The sequence below is a fragment of the Metopolophium dirhodum genome, chromosome 4 (assembly GCF_019925205.1).
Source record: "Metopolophium dirhodum isolate CAU chromosome 4, ASM1992520v1, whole genome shotgun sequence".
Taxonomy (NCBI): domain Eukaryota; kingdom Metazoa; phylum Arthropoda; class Insecta; order Hemiptera; family Aphididae; genus Metopolophium; species Metopolophium dirhodum.
In genome coordinates, this window is record NC_083563.1 from 7,574,205 (window position 1) to 7,593,261 (window position 19,057).

At 27.4% G+C, this 19,057-nt stretch overlaps 1 protein-coding gene across 1 annotated transcript in view; it reads right to left on the reverse strand.

Annotated features, from left to right (window-relative positions):
* LOC132943702 (uncharacterized) overlaps positions 1-18,668 on the reverse strand; it is a 263,660-nt gene extending 244,992 nt beyond the window's left edge. The window contains exon 1 of the mRNA XM_061012754.1: positions 17,996-18,668. The gene's annotated coding sequence lies outside the window, so the exon portion shown is untranslated. The remainder of the gene's footprint in view (positions 1-17,995) is intronic.
* Between the last annotated feature and the right edge of the window lie 389 nt (positions 18,669-19,057).

Sequence of the window (19,057 nt, forward strand, 5' to 3'; positions counted from 1 at the left end):
TATACAATTAATATTGTATTCTTGTTCTAAAACCATTTATTTAAATGCTGGGTGATTTATTGACAATAATGATAAATAATATAAAAACAAAATAATATTTATTTTTTTTTTTATAATTGAACAAAAAATGTATATTTACAATCTGTATTTACAGGCTATACAATAGGTAAATTTGTTGTAGTTTGATTGACGGGAGGGGAAAGTCATCAAATGTTGGCACCCCGTGGAAATCGATTGAAGAAGAGAGTAGGACCCTACACCAGTTCCTTTTCAGGCGCCTGGGTGGATTACCTGGAATTTGTTTGGATGATAGTTAAGTGATTATAGGATTTGAGTGAGTACTGTATGTTTTGTGTGTTTTTTTGTAGGTGATCATATCAAGATTATTTAAGGTTGGAATACAGATGTCTTTATGAAGTGATTCATTGGTAATATACCAGGGGGCACTGATATTAATCGTAGACATATAGACTAGAATGCCCGGATTGTTCTAGTATATGATGGTTTGGTAGAACCCCAAAGTTGAATGATATAAATATTATTTTTTATTTCCAATAAAATATAGCACTAAAATTGAATGTTTCAAGTTAATTACCAGAGTCGGAGACTCGGAGTATTGATATTTTAAATAAAAAGATATGTTGAACTATTGTTTTTTAAAAATTATATAGTATAGTATATTATATAATTAGTGCTATTAGATTAATCATCCATCTGAATTCATATTTTAATTTTTTCGAAAATAAATTTTGATATTGGACTTAAAAATACATCAGCATAAACATTAAATTAGTATAAAATCCCTCTTAATTAAAACTTTGAGGCTGAGTTTTGAAAGTAACTAAATTTAAATTAGACAAAAAACAAATGCAATGAACTTCAACATTTCAAAATCTCAAAATAAAATACGAAATGATCAAATTGTAAGTCAATTTAAATGAAAATATTCCAAGTATAAATAATGAATATTGTATTATATATAATATATTAATAGAAATGGATTGGCAATGTTGACTGTTGTGGCTGTAATAAAGCCTACGTTTATTTGAACGAAATTGAATTTATTACTTTCATATAGTAATAAAATAAAACAAAAATAATAAATACAAACATTATACCTTTTTATTTAAACAACAAAAGTATGAAAACATTGAACACATAGGTACCTATACATTTTACCATAAATATCATTGATCTTTTGGCATTTGTTTAAAACATTTTTGGATAATAATGGATATATTGTAATTTTGCAATTGTAATTTCATACGGTGTATATATTAAAGTATTTGTATTACGTTTGTCTTTCATTAACCAACAAACTAGAAATTATAATAAACTAACGATACTAAGAGTAATTATAATAATTTTATTTGTAAAAACACAATAATAATGGTAATTACAAAATAATTGTCTTATCTCTTAAGTAAATAATCTAAATAATATCTTATAGTAATATCTTAAAGTTCAGTATGTTAACATGATACATACATACATACATACATATATACATACAATTATTTCGTTTAAATTAGGTACGTGTTTCAATATGGGTAGTGAAATTATTATTTATTACACACAAATAAATTGTTATCATGAAATTGAGACTGTGCATTCTAGATTACTGCTGTAGTTGTCTTATTCATTTTGCGGTATTTTTGAGCATGACAAAACTAATATATTAATTAAAATAAATTTATATTTTGTAATGTAAATACGTAGGTATTTTAATACAATGCCATAGGTACTAAAATTATGATCACACGGCGTTCTGGATATGCAATTTAGGTACACCACAGTCATGCGATCCGTTTACCGGGTATTATTATAGTATTATAATATTATTATTATCATAAGTAAGACGTCTTGTAAAATAGCCAAAAGGTGCATATTATGTATGACATAAAAAAGTATAAGTAAGAGTAAAGTAAGTATATAATTACGTATTTATTAATTATTTTTTCTGAATACCTATTATCTTAATATTATAATCATAATTACAATAACTACAACCAACATCACAAAATTCGTTGTTCATGTTTTTAGAATTGAATATAATACTAATTCTAAAGTTAATTATTATTATATTTTAGAAGTAAGTAATAGTATAGGACATAGGTATATCACACTTATAATACTACTAATTTAGTAGTATAACAATATTAATATTTTATCCAACATGAATCGCGGTGTTTAACCATCATTAAATTATAGTTTCATAATTTTCTGAATAAATGATTTTGTACATATAACCTAAATAAAATTCATAAATCCAACAGTGGAATATCGATAGTTCAATTTGTATCAAAGATAAAAAAAGTCATAATTTCTTTATCCGAGTATGTTTAATATGTAATTTATCCTTTACAAATTCTACGGAATTCTAAAATGTTTAGTGACGCTATAACTTAATATTGTGTAAATGTCAAATCGGAAAAATAAAAATTAAAGTATGATTATTAAATTTAGGTTATTAAAATTGAATTGCTTATGTAAATGTAAGATTATTCATAACCTTATTGATTACCATAATAATTTTATAATCATTTAAAACTTATGGTACGGTCATTTTAAGACTTCGAAAATTCTAAACTATTTTTTAGTTGGCCCGAACACCATATCACGCGATGCATAAATTATGCGTATGTATTATAATTTCGATAAGTTTTACTTCCTTTATACCTACGTAACTTATTTACCTACTATGCTGAAGTATTTTTTTTAACTGTATTATAAACCGTTGTTTGCTTCAATAATACTCAAATTTTCAAACAAGATTAATATTCTTGTCAAGATTTGTTTTGTTTTTAAAGCACACGTCAAAAACATATAAATAATTTTAAAAAAAACCAATATGGACTACATTTTTAAATCTAAAACTATATTTCTAAAATCTATATACAGAAGATTTATATTGATTTATATTTTATGTCATAAACGAGTAAGCAGAAGAATAATAGTAAGTTATAAATGTCAAGATTATTGACAACTTCAGAATGTTATTGTAAGACGTACAATGTTGAAAACAAAATGTATCAAATAAAATATATCCATAGGCTTTGTTCAATGCAACAATTATGCGATTTTGCGATTTTAAATTTTAAATCAATAATAATAAAAAAAGGTGGAGCTTAAAAATGTATTCTCATAATTTATAACAGTTCATGTATAGTTAACCATGTAGTTATTTATATAGTTTGTATTCATAACCAATATTTAGATATATTATTTACTAAATGTAGGTAGAATATTTTGGGAATAATTTTTCGTATGCGATAATATATACGTTACCCAATAATTAAAAATTGTGTTAAATTCATCAGAAAAATTTCTTTTTTGAATGCGTTCAAATGGATTTTCCTATCCAAAAAGGTAAGTAATAATTTGTGCAATGTTACATTGTAAGTACATTTTTTTAATGTATTTTTCATATGCTTGTAGACATTAAATAAATTACAATGAGATAATATTATAATTTGACGTGAACATTTTTATATTTTCTTTCTTTTTTTTTTTGTGAAAGTTTGTGACCATGCATGAGAGATGAAATACTTAATATTCATCTCATGATTTATACCGTTATTATATTATTATAATGTGACACAGTGATAAAATATTATTATATTTTTGTGTTCTCTATTAAAAATACCTTTTTGAAATAATTATCTTGATATTGTATTGTTTTGGAAAACACCACCATACAAAGTTCTACATATGACCGACCATCGATTATAAACAATGAACATATAATTAAATTGTATTTAATCAATTTCGACTAAATATAAATTATAAATGAGCATTAAATAATTGAAAAACCAAAGTATATTAAATAATTATATAATGAATCTGTAATGATATTAAATGTAGGTAATACCAATACTCAAAACGTATATTCAGCAATCATATGTAAAACAGTATTAACATTTTCGAATACATTGTTAATAATCATAAACCTACTAAGTTTTCAAGTTTTAATAAATCTCGGTTATAATCAAAGATAAAACAAATACCAAATATTTAAATTAAAAAAAAAAAATTGCATTTCGATGATTTTTAGCCTAAGTCAACTAACCATGCTTGTAATATAATATAATATTTTCAGATATTCATGATGCAATTTCTAATTTTATCAAAAAAAAATCCAGACAAATATTTGAATATTATGAATCATAAATATTAGCAATCAATAATAAATCCAAATGTATTTGGTTAAAAATGACTTTTTCTAAAGAATAACGAAAATGATTCTTGAGACACATAGAGAATTTAGAATAAGGTATCATGATAAATAATTTACATATATTATCTCTTTTGATCTCTGAAAACGGGAATTAATTAAGTAAATTTATTAATTTTCAATAAATAATTCAAACCTGATGTATTCCGGAAAAAAATATTTGAACCCTCAAACTGACATATTTAGAATATTTAATAGAATACTTACCTAACATTTTACCTCTTAATCCCTGCTACACCGAAGGTTTATAAAGGCAAGAATATGAGATTATTTTTAAAGTAGCTCTTATTTTATTATAATTTACTTATTTTCTTATATCAAGTTAATACAAATCTACAATAAACTACATGATATACTGAACATATTTTAATACGTATAACAAAAAGTGACCTTGTTACTACATAATATTATTAAGATTTAGTTATCTTAAACAATATGGGAAAATGTTACATATCTGTTTTCTTACAAATAATTAAAATATAAATAGTATTACTTTTTAGTTGTTGTACTATTAAAATTATGATGATTGGTTGTTTTAAAAACCCAAAAATGTTTTATAAGAAATTTGTGACAGTTACTTGTCATTACTATCATAATGTATACATTTTAGACAGGTTCATTTAAAAAATTATTGAATCAATTAAAAATTGAATTATTTTATTTTAGATTTAAAGTAGGTAGAGAAAGGCATGTATTGTTTTTACAATGAAATGTTTTTTTTTCAATCTGTCGTCACATTTTGACTTTGTTTTAACATTGAGGGTGATTTATGATGGAAAATTTGATCTAGTTGTTTTATTGGGGAAGTACTTTTCTTAATAATCCGCAAAAACGATCTGAGAAACTGGAATATTTATTTAAAGCATTTTAAGTTCAAAAATGAATTGAATTGAAAACCTTTTTAAACGAAACATAACGATTTTTCTTCAAACCGTTTTAGTTATTTTATTGTAATTAGAAATAATATTAATTTTAGTTTGAAACTTTTCACCATTATGTACATACTTTATTAATATTTTCAAAACCTACAGTTTTTTTAAATATATAAACTAATTTTAAGTTTCTTAGGCCACGCATCTATTTATTTGCACTGCATAATACGGTACGTTGGTTTAGACTTTTACGTTATTAACGATAATACGAGTATATGACATATTATTATATAAATAATAATAATATAATAAATGCAATGTTTTTTGTAAAAATTAATTAGTATTTGAAAAATAAATTACCTACAAATTTTAATATTAATGCATAAAAAATTAAAAAGGCTTAGAAATAGAAGCTAACACACCGGCTGCACTCAAAATCGTTTTCGTATAAAATTATATATCACATCTAAAACATCCAATAAAGTGACCTACGCATAGAACCCACTATATAGCAGAGCGAGTTACCGGTTTTTTTTTTATAGTTTTTTAAATTTATTTATTAGTACATATTATAGCTCTATTGTATAATGTTACTTAAGGGTGACCAATTCTGACCATAAGCGGAACGTTGAACACAAAATCGTCCTTTTTTGACCATCAAGTCCCTTTGTCCGACATACTTCGGATGAGGCACTTTCTGTCCCATTTTTAGAAGATGATCTCGTTCAATAAATATTGTAACATGAATATCGTTTAATAAAACAAATATCAACCAAAATAATTCAATTGAAATGTATTATATAATAAAACGTACATAGAAACTCGAGTGACAATGCAGTAGTATACGAACAGTACAGCAGTCTGATTCATTACTGATACGGTCAGTGGTCCCTGTCTGACAGCTCTTTTATTTTAGTTTGTTGTTAGTTGTTACATTTATTTTAATTCTTTGTCACAAGAACAAAAAGACACACAAACTTTATAAGTATATTAATTGATATCATAAAATTACGTTAAAATATATACAAAAATTATTAAAAACCATTGGAAAGTATTTTATTACAGTTAAACCAAAATTGTTTTCTGTATTTTTCTTTTATTTTAAATTAAAATATGATCACCAGATGGCTTATAATAATATGTATAATATAATATGTATGGTAAAAATCTTATTTAAAATATTTGTATCAGCATTAATTTACACATTAAATTGTGGTCACTTGTCATATGTATTTCAAATTAATATTTTATAGATTTACCTATAGGATTTTCAACACTTTAAACAACGAAATCAGTATTTAATTTGTTTATATTTGTTAGATTGGGTTAGGTTTTATAGGTACATCATTTTTTTTTTTTATCAGTGATACTATAATAATTGAGATTTGTATGATAATGGAAACAAACATCGAATTTGGTTTTTTCAAATGAGAATAATTCACATCCAAGTGAATAGTTTTAAACAATTTAAAAAAACAAATTTTTCTATTGTGCATCTTATTACAAGATGTCAATATAATCGTTAGTTGTTACTAATGTACACTTATTATTCAATGTGGGGCAAGTAATTTATTAACGATTATATAATAAATAATTCGTCGCTTTCATATCCATCATAAAGATGAGTAATCCGAGTGGTATGAGACGTGAATGAATCGATATCATAATGATGAAATCAAATAATATTATTATATTCAATGATTTGTATGGGTATATTATTGGTCACGCTTTAAAAAATTTTTTTTCGATATTATATTACTGAACGAAGCGTCAGTATATGGATTATAATGATCAAATAATTTCATTTTTAAATTTTTAAATAAAACATTACAGTCTTTTCAATCTGAACATATTTCCATACGTAACAAGTATAAATAAAATTGTAGAAGTCTTAAACTTTTTTTTTTTAAATTGAAGTTAGAGCTATGTGTCTATGTATGCTACTCGTATTCGAGTCAATTGTATTAAAAAGTTTTAGCATGTTCCAATTCCATTAAATTTATTATTAAATAAATCATATAAAATTGTAATATCCAATTAGTAGAGATGCGTTGGTTAGATAACTTCATACTCTTGTTTAATAAATTATCCAGGCGGGCCAGTGATACACTTGTGATTTGTTACGTCGTACTCAGACAATATTTTTCCAGAATATATTATTGTAAAATAATACACGACAGTTTTATAATGCATTTTTTTTTAAATAATAAGCCTAAAATTAAAATAACACAAAGAACAATAATACTCAAATAACAAAACTTGCTATGTGCCATATTGTAATAGATAAAATATTACACAGTGACAAATTAAATTAGAATGGAATTTAAATTGCGACCATAAATATAAAGTGGGAGCTTGTACAGCTACGCAAATTGTACTGTTGTATTGTGTCCATTTAACTAATCTACAGAAGTGCGGAACGTAAATAATTTTAAATGCACAAACCACTTTATTATTACTTATTAGTTACCTACTACATACCATGTGAATGTATAATAATTATTAATTATATTTTGATTAAACATAATTGAAATCTGCACATAAATGATAAAAACTATAAAGTATGTATAATATTATTATAGTGTAACAATTTTTTATGTTTAATATTTTTTTTATTTGCTGGTTTTATATCATAATTTACTGTAGTAGTAGTAACTACGGCAACTTAGGTACAACAGATGGAGGTTACTATAATATTTTTGAATAATTGCAATTTATTCAAAACTCTAGTGCCATTGGCATATTATATTTATTTTTTTAAATAAATCTAATACATATATAAAAATTATTATTTGTTTGTTCTCCTATATTGACTCAAAAACTACTGAACCGTTTTCAATAAAAGTTATATCAATAGTTTTCTTCGAAACTGGGGGAGGTTTTGTAGCATAATTTTTTTATCCATATTGATCACTTTATAGGCTAGCTTCCACATTAATTTTGTTTCAGTACACGAAAATCAAATATTTTTTTGTTTATATTATATTATAAGGTTGCTATTTGTTACAGATAATAAAATAATTATTATGATTGGATATAATTGTATGCATCACAATATTATTATGTTTTAAATTTTTAATCTTTTAAAGCTATATTCTATATAAATGTAAAATTAAATAACAACTATTATATATTAGAGGTGAAGTTTCGACCAATATCGACAAAAAAAATTGCTAATATTTCAACTGAAGCATAATTGATAAGTAGTCGACTAATACAGATATTATTAATTGAGTTATTTCTAAATGACAAAATTTTAAATTAACAGTTATTTCGACCAATCGGCACTAAAATTTGGACACATATTACTTGGATTCCCTAACGGGTGTACGAGTATTAGAATAGAAGCCACTGGTAACATCTATGATATATAATATAAACAGAAAATTGTGTTTCTGAGGTTTATGGAATCAAAAAATAACTGAACAATTTTGACGATTCGAGGAAAGTTTAGATGACAAATTCAACCAGTTATTTAAGGAAGGCTTACCCACTTTTAATAACAATATTAAAACCATAACCGCATATTAATCGTTTAAGTCCGCTTGAAATTGGTTCACGTAAAAAAAAAATGTTACTTATTACTATCCGGTTCAAGTAGCCTATCTCAGATTCATTTATCCCGAGGCAAGGCTGAGTAACACAGCTAGTGAATTATAAAAATAAAAATAAAAATAATTCCGTATGAGTAAAAATTGACGTCTAAATTCAGAATATTTTTATTAAAATTGAGAGATATCACGAAAACTAATTACGTCGGACGTACCTACCTTCTTAAAATACATATACCTATAGGTAATAAATATTATACATATTATATAATATTTTATTAAGATATTTTTTTATACATTTAGGTCATATTCTAAAATAACATATTTGGAAATACATTCTTTTAATAATTAAATTTTTTTTTTTTTTATTGAACTTTAGCTTGGCAACTATGACCATTAGCTATCGTAATTTGTAGGGGTTACGGTTAGTATAGTTGGTACGGTTGAAACGGTAGGTTGGCCACACGTGTATGTGTGGAGAGGTTTTTTGCATCTACGAACCCAGATGGTAACCCATCCGGGAACTTACTCTCAATCACATTTTAACGAATGTTGGTTTATTCACAGTAAACCCCCATGAGTAGACGCAGTAATACAATATTCGTATTTTTTTTTGGTTTTTCCTAATTTTATTGAAAAGTACTGAGAATTTTGACTTTTGACTTCCTTAAAATACTAACTAGATCCAATTTTCTACCAGAAACTTTCCAAGAAGTTGATAATGCAAGTATTTTTTAGTACTCTAAAAATGTGTCTCTAGACACAAAAACAAAAAAACACACATCATTTTAAAATAAATATATTATTTGGTATGGCCAGAATCTAAAATATTTAGTTCTCTAAGAGTCAAAACTCCAACAAAACATTGATATTTTTTATGGAATAGGTAATCATAAGTAATTTTATGTTTTACAAAAAACAACACACATGCCAAAATATCCACCAAATAATACAATTTATTTTTATTTTATTAATAATTATTATGGTTTTTAATTATAATACATTTTACTTAATATATCGTATTATAATGTAGGTAGTTGATAAACTCATTATTTTTATTTTACTGTTTATATTAAAACTTAAAAATAAACAATATTATGAAATTGAAATTTTTGTTTTCAATTAATATCAAACTTGTACCGTTTATATATTGTGTATTAAAATATTACATTAATAAATTGTCATGTACATACTTAAAAGCTAAAAATAATTTCTGTATAGTTGATGAATATAATAATAACTATAATAATAACCGTGTAATAAACTGTTATACAAATATTTTGCAAATATAAAATAACACTGGGTAGACCACGTTAAGGGTATTTTAAAATAATTTATGTAAACCACGAATGACTTAACAGTGTAAAATATATTTATTTTGAATAGGTATTAATTTAAAAACCAAAGAAAAGAAAACTCCATTAATCCATGAAGGAAAATAGTTCCTAAAAACATGATTACATTCTAACAAATTTATGTAGGTGGTTTATATTTTATATTCGCATGTATAATAATATCCATTGATGTTTTTCTTAAAATTACTAATAAATAAAGATTGAATTTCAATCACAAATAAAATTAATCAAAACAATTTGAAAAATGCATACATTAATATTAATATTTAATAACACCTTTGAATAAATCAAAATTGCAAATGATTAATTTTGGTAAGTACTTTGGTTCAACATAATGTCAATAATATAAGGAAAAAAACTTTATATCATTTACTTTTTATGTTTATTAATATTATACTATTAGTAGAAAATCATTTACATACTGCTACACCGTTTTAACAGTAAAAATATTTTTTTCTTAACTAATGGGAGTAATAGTAGGTACCAATTTGTTCAAGTTTATAGTTATAATAAATCTTTGTCTATTTACTCTACTTGGGATTATAGTTCGTTACGTATATTTATCATATAAATTTATCTTAAGCTTTACTAAAAACCACTGTCTTTTATTTTAAAAAAAACATAAATTTATATATATACAATAAAAAATGTATAAACAAGTAATATCTAATGGCCCAGTTTTGGATCGCGTGAGCTTCATAATTGGCTCGCAAGTCACGATATACTTTTAATAATTAAAAAAATAAAAGTTAAGATGTATTTCATTCAATTACACGATACAATTCAAATTAAAATATTAATAATAATACTAAATGAATTGAAAATTGATCCGGTTTTATAAAAACTTTTGACTAAACTATGTCTTGAAAAAAAAAATTGACTAAACTGGATGTGAATCCAATATGTTAGAAATACACTGCATTATACGACAGTCAGTTTATTGGTGGAACTAACTAAACATTGTTTTAATTTGTCCACCTAAAAAATGGTTAGTATAACAGTGCAAGAAGTTGTGAGGTCTCTTGTAGTAGATAGTAAATGCCTAAAGTATTATGAAATTAAAATAATATATTTAATAATATACCAATTTTATTTTATTATATACATTTTTTTTAGTACAAATATAAACATATGTTATTTTACAAATATTAGGTAGTATTAATGATTGAAATAATAGTCTTGCGCTAAGGTACCTAAATACGCATTTGATTCAAGTAATCGCGTCACTGTGTAAATTATATATACCGTTAAAATCAACAGATATACCTAATTGTTGAAGACATTTCTAATCAATAGCTTAACCAAGTTTTTTGAATACGATAATTAAAATGAGTTTACATCACAATCATAAGCTAAGAAGAACGTCAGCGAAAGTAGGTAGCGAGAAGATTGCCCAATACTTAGTCTGTATAGTATCTCCGTTTATTCCTTTGCGATTTCTTATTTAAATAAATTACCATTCCCGTATAAATAATTGAATTGATGTAAAAGTGGCACTTAAAATATTAAATCAACATAAATCATAAAATGTGCTAAAATATGCGTACAAAAGTCAAACAAATTTCGTATTTAAAATGTTGAAAGAAACAAATTCGTATCTCGCTTAGATCGTTTTAAAAGTACCAAAGAGAATATCTAAATAAGTACTTATAGGTAGAAATATTATATTCAAATCGAAATCGAAATAATGTACACAATAATATTATTACAGTAGAAGTAATGACACATTTTTGATCTTGAGTATTTACTTTATCAAACTTTTCAAATTCAAGTTAGTATATTTTAATATTAGTAAATAATAGCGCTTTAAAAAATTAATAAGTATAATATTTGCTTGACAGATTAAATTACTTTATAGACAACTTTTTCATCGGAAAATAATGCGGTTATCCACTTCCGAGTAATGTAAACCATACTAATATCATCATATGGACGGTATAGGATCGGTTCGAACGCGGTATAAGTTTAGCCGTCGCGGTCCTCGTAGCATAGTATTATAATACTATACGGTACTTCCATCGTGTGTCAGTCGATCTGGAAAAACGAAAAGTCATCACCGGCATAATATTCTTCTACACATCCGTCGTGCCTTGATCTTGAAGGCACCTTCGATACGTTGTCCACGAGTACATAACATTATTATTTCTATAAATTGGTGTGCGTTACTAAGAAATTCTAGCAGAACGATCATTTTTAATGCCCAAATTAGCGAGCATCATAATTTCTGGTCTGGCGAAATGCGTCTCCCGTTTACCGAGGATCGCGGGCGGCACGTCAAGTTAACCGTTAAGACGCTTCACGTCATGTCGCCTATATATTATTCATGTGTCCTTAGGAAATGGGAGACAGTTACATAATATGTATATACGCTTCAACTACCTATATAACCATAATTTATTGACGTGCATAATATAATACTCTTGTGCCAACACTATCGGCAGGGTTGTTATGGATATAATGCAAGTTTTGACGACGTTTAAACAACAAGTTATGTTATCATCACTATATTCACGGTGGGAGGGCGAGAAGTTACATTTTTTAACCGGTTTCATTATCTATAATATTATACCTGTCTCGACTTCAAACGCGAAATTGTAATATTAACCGCGTTCGAGTATAATATCGTCGTCTAGATCAAACGACCGCAACGCAATAAATCACTTGGAAAAACAAAATAATCTTTGATATTATTTATTAATTTACCAACAAAACTATAATAATAAATAATTAGTTATTGTTATAGTAGTCACTAAACAACTCTATAGATACTCTATAGTCACGCTCCTATTATACCGAGGATATTAGGTATAATTTTATATTATAATTTACAACTGGAATATTATTGTTCAAATCAAATGTGACAGTGAATTTTGTATATGAAATACATATCTAACTAAAACACTTTTATTGTTATTACTATACATAGGTAGATAATATATTCAACGCATTTAATATAATGTTGTGTACACGGTGCAGATAAACAACAAAGCTCATCGTCATCGACACCCAATACCTAATCCTGACTACGACGTGCGTTCGATTATGTCTAATACACATACGCAACGTAGGAATTTAGATAGGTTCTATTTCCAACAAACCGATTGATCTTGTTTGAGGCAATACGAATTCTAAAAACACGTTTGAATTGGTCGTCATGGCTACTTGAAATCGACTCTAGCACATTTTTGATTTTTTCTCCAAAACGATTTTTATTAAAATAACGATTTAGGATTTAGCTGGATGTAAAATCAAAAATATGGGAAAATCTATCTCAAGTAGATTCGTTCCACGCGCGCGTATGTTAGACAAAACAAAATATATAGTTTCTTTTTGGTTAAGCCGCGAGCTGCCGTCAAACAATATTATAATATACTCAATTCGGTTTCGATTAACCATCATCGGTTCGTTATTCCGGTCGGGTTTGCAAAAACCTTTGCGGTGGTATAACGTAAATACGGTAAATAGATATTTCAGCACACCCGCAGTAGTTAAGAGTCGTGTATGAACTATAAATATCGCTCGTCTTGCAGCCCACGGTGTGGCTCATCGTGTTTCTGTAGCAAACGACGCAATAATAATAACATTATTATGTTGCGCCGTATTAATATACACTCGTGGACCGTGGTACCGGTTACCATAATTTGCGCCGTTCCGTGCCGCATATCATATTGTTGAAATCGAATTTCGTTTTGCCGCATCGTTTGAAATCGATTTTACAAGTTCGGGCACCCGCGGCGCACAGTTTTATGCGATATAAATATATTGTAATATTATAATCTTAAGTCGAAAACCACATACCTATGATAAATATTAAATACTCATCGTCAACGACCTGTACGATTTAAGCGCAGGTATATAACACCGAATGGAAACAAAAGTCATTTAAACGGTTATCAATATGTGATAAAAATATTATAATCGCCTGCAGGTAGGTATTCACGTTATTCCCATAAACGTGTCACAACTACGTTTACGATTGATGTAATTCCCGATGATTATAATAAAAAGTGTGTACGCGTTGGTACAGCAACTAAAAAATGTTTATACCGATGCATCGGATTTAATCATACACAAAATATTATGTGTGTTTTCTGAACATAATAATATTTAATTTTGACGTTTTAGCAAGTGTTTTTTTTCAAAAATAAATCATTCCCGATAATTTTTGTAATATCACTGTTAAATAATATTATAACAAATGTATATTTTTTAGGAGTTTAGTGATCCGATAAAAAGTGAATTTTTTATGAAACCTCAAAAGACGAATATAAAAATATTATAGAGCCACATCTCGGACAAGACAATACATACAAAGTGTCGAATAAATAAATTATACAATATACATTACGCGGTATATTGTCGTTGAACTGTGGAAAAAATAAAAATATAATAGACATAAACGAAACGATTGATGATTTTGTGAATAGAAAGAAAAAAATAAAGTCCTTATTTAAATTTGTTTGTTCGAGATATTGTTAATTATAATATTATTTTATTATTAGAAAAATGTGTTGATTTTTATCAACTTTGTCTTAATAAGAAAGTTCAAAAGTGACTAAAATGTATGACTTATTACTTATTAGAGCATAAACTTATATTGATTTTTTTTCTTACTAAATAAGTGATTTTTCCTTTTACAATTTTTAATATGCTTGAAAGTTTCATCCATCTTTTTAACCATCTAAATCTGTTCTAGATTTATATATGAGCATAATAATAAAACATTTAAGGTACTGATGCCGTCTAATATTTTGGGGGAAGGAGGTCTAATTTTCAACTAATTTTTGACTGGGTGTGCCGTGACATATTATATTTTGTTCCAAATGTTGATGAGGCAAGGGTCTTTCAAAATATTTATGCATCTGTACCTCAATATTGTTGTTATGGCACTATATTATATAGTTTCAAATTATGTGTATTAATCAATATTATAACGATAATATATTAAAATAATATAATATGAGCACATCCAGTCAGAAATTATTTGAGAGTTAGTAAATCCATTTTCATCATTTGATTATGTATTATATAAAACTATATAAATATTGTAATTCATTGTTAAACTTGTGTGATATAATATATCACCTATTATCTCCTACTAATAATATTATATAAACTGGAAGTGTTGAAAAGTTTGCCATATATAAATAAAGGTATAGAACATGTGAAACTGAAACTGAAATCACATTATGTAGGTAGGTACCTGGTTATCATCTAAATATACATAAACTATAATAATTAAGGTTTATGACCGGTTGATGAAAAGATAAAATTTTCAATGACAATAATTTATTATAGAGTGACCGTGAATCTACAATTCGATTATGTAATGTGACTACGTTATGGAATAATAATACAAGTTTTAACTCTGTAAAGCTAACCAACGCATAAGTATATAATTTAAATTACGTTGAATAATCTATACTCATAAATTGTAAAACAATTTTTATCCAGATTTCAGTAGGTCTTTAATTATTTATTATGTTCGTATAATAATATACTATTAGCATTTTTTAATAGTAAGTATGCAGGGTGCAGACGATCAATCAGAGCTTTTTTATACAACAATATTTGTGAAATGATTAATCTTAAAGTAAAGTATCAATATTTATATGTATCATACAATAAATAATAGTTCACGAGGTGTACGTGAAAATAAGTAAGACAAATAGTACAGTAATATTGACATAAACAGCTAGGTAGACTTAATTGTAATTTTTTTTTTATAAAAAATGTATGTGATAAGACTTTTTTGAGCAAGGTCAGTGCTGCACAAATGTCTCATAGTCGTAATAATTATAGATTTTAGATTAAAAACATAGATTATAATTTTTTTCTCGGGTGATTTATTAGAAATAAAAATATTTTTAGTCTTACAAAAAAAACAATAAGTATCTAATTACATTTTTCTTTATTAAAAATATATTCTATATTCTGTTATTGGAAACTGAAATACAATTTAATAACTTTATGATATACATATAATTAACTAGAAACATGAGTACTTTATCCCATTACTCATCAATTGTAGTTAAAATAATTGTATTATCTGGTAAATAATAAGAATAAATTGCTTGTAGCTATTCGCCTTAAAAGTTATATAAATCAGACAAAATTCAGTTTTGCAGTTATTCGATATTGGTTAAATTCTGAACATGCCTACAAAGGAAAGGAATTCTAATCCATCCGAAATTGTGTAATGTGTATAAACATTAAACATCACTATAGTACAATATAATATAATATATATATAATCGAACCAATGAGTATGAACTATAAATTATGTATTAACTACTAATAAGTAAGACTAACATTCACAATCATTAAAACAATAATTTATATAATAATTAACGTTATCCAGTGCTTACTTTAATAGTACACCAATATTTAATTTATTTGAATCAATATAGTTTCTCTATTTTTCTTTAGTTTAAGAACTTATAAGTTGTTATTAGTTTATTAGTTATCAGACCGATACACTAATTAAATGTTATAATAAAATAAATTATGTGGTTGCAAATAAAGTATATTTTACTTTGATAGAATATAATATTATATAATAGAAATTATTTGAAGATAGGTACCCATATATTTTATAATCTTTAAACTAACAGTGTACGATTTTTATATTTTGTTTAGTGGTAATTACATTTCTAAAATATGTAAATATTCAAAAAGTCAATAACAAAGAGATGTAATAACGTAGGTTTATTTAATGTTTGTATTTTTATACAGATTGTACTTACTTAAACAATTGATATTTTTATTTCATTTAAATAGCCTGTTATGAAGTATAGTTATTTAAATAGGTTAAATAATATATACACGTAGATAGTGATTTTATGTCTATGAAATAAATTATGAGGATTATCAGCGGAATAAGTTTGGAAGTCTCCGAAAAAAAAACTATCTGTTTAAAAGTACAGACAGTAATCCCGCATCCCAACTACGACTTATTTTAAAACATATTTCATATTTCATTATTTTACTGAAAAATAACTAGAAATATATTTCAAAAAGTATAAACCATATAAATAATTCCTTTAAAAGTTGGTTAAAAATATGGATGTCTACACTTCACTAGGAATAGATCCAATCGGTATAATACGTATTCGTGGACTAAGAAGGAAGAATATTTTTAAAAAAAATTGTGTTAAGATATTCAAACGAAACATGGTTTAATTATTATTAATTATGTTTTGAAGTTACACAAAAAAACAAATTGTCAATGGAAAGTAGTAAACAAAAATGTTTAGATGAATTCGATTGCAATATTATATTCTTCTTTCGTCATCTAAGGAATTTTTTTCGAATTCTATTGTATACATTATATTATTATTACGAAGTCAAACAACTAAAGTTAGTAATAAAAAAAAAACTTTGTTGATAAAGACGGCTCACTTTTTAGTTTTTATTGTATTATCTGAAAAGGTTTTCATAATCTCTGTGATAATAATTGTGATGATAATATAATATTATTTTTTGTCCATTCCTTTTGTCTTTGTCGCGGCCCCCACGAAATCGCGTCCGTCAATCCATCCGACATCCTTAGTATAATGTCATAATAATATATTATTATATTAATAATATTATATTGGCCCCGTACCCGAGTTGATAATTTTACAGACATATACGTACGTCATCGAATCGCCCCGTCGATAGGAATACGGCGCGCACCCTAAAATTCCGCGGATTACTTAACAAGTCAATTATAGAGTAAAGTCAAGTAGACGATCTCCACTATACTGGTGTATTTTACGAACATATTATCATATTGATATGATAAAAGTGGCGGAAAAGTGGCGGTGAATAACGGCAAACAATATTATGCCGAATATTCGTACGAGTGTTCCCTGACATGTCGACCAACAGCGAATATTCATCAAATACACGGGTCGCGTGTGAATCCGGATTTACATTTCCACCCATAATGCCATATAGGTAGATATTTCGTACCCAAACCGTCGTCGACTTTTCACTAACCTGCGTTGTCGTCGCGCGATGTCGATGGTTCGTGCCAACAATATCTTGACGATCGCCGTTCAAGTCCTCGTGGGCATAATAATGATTGTAACAATGTCGTCGTCGGTCAATCCTCTTCCGGCGGCGAGGATTCCACCACCGTCTCCGCGGCCAAAACGCAATCGTCCCGTCGGGCGACGTTACACCCGTCGGCGGACGACGGTCGTCCTACGACTATAATATTATATTATCGCACGCACCCCCCTCAAAGTAGCACAGCGACGGTCGGCCGTCGACGATATATCGTGACGAAATATAGGACGACCCAACCGAGACGCGGTCGTTCGGGTACACGGTCGGTCGGGTACACGCGAATCAGAAGAGAAAATTCGGTCGCGGACGACACGCACACCACGCGGTCGGAACAAAGTGTTTCGGAAAAGCGGAAAAAAAAAAAACTCGGAAAAACCCGAATATGATACACGAGGAGTCGCGTATACTCGGACTACCGGCGGCCGCGAGAGCGCAGAAAATAATATATCGTAGACGATTATTGAGATTATTGGCGATTATTATATCGGTGGAAAAACGACGGCGCGATATCGGGAACCGAAATCGACGCGATCGGCGGCGGAGAGCGAAAGCCGTGCGCGCGTGCCGGTGTGCGATATCCACTATTATGGTTTTGAACGGTCGCGCGAATTGCGCCAAAGCCCCGCGCGGGGGCCCTGCGTGACGTGGACGCGCGACGCAAGCGTGAACGCGACCGCCGCGAAAAACATCGGCGGCGGCGGCGGAGGCGTAGTCGCGCGTCGTGCCGTGTGTGACGGCCGCGCCGGCCACTATTATGGCCGACCGTTTGCGTGACGTTATAATATAATATTATGCTGACACGTTTCTTGTATTATTGTATTATGATATATGGGCACCCATGGCCGTATTGTAGAATATAATAATATTATGATAATATATTATATTATTTTCATTACAGTGATTGCCCATAATATTTACAGTGGTAATATCGAATATAATATTATATTGTATAACAGGTACCAGACCTGGGTTTTTAACATACCCATAAAC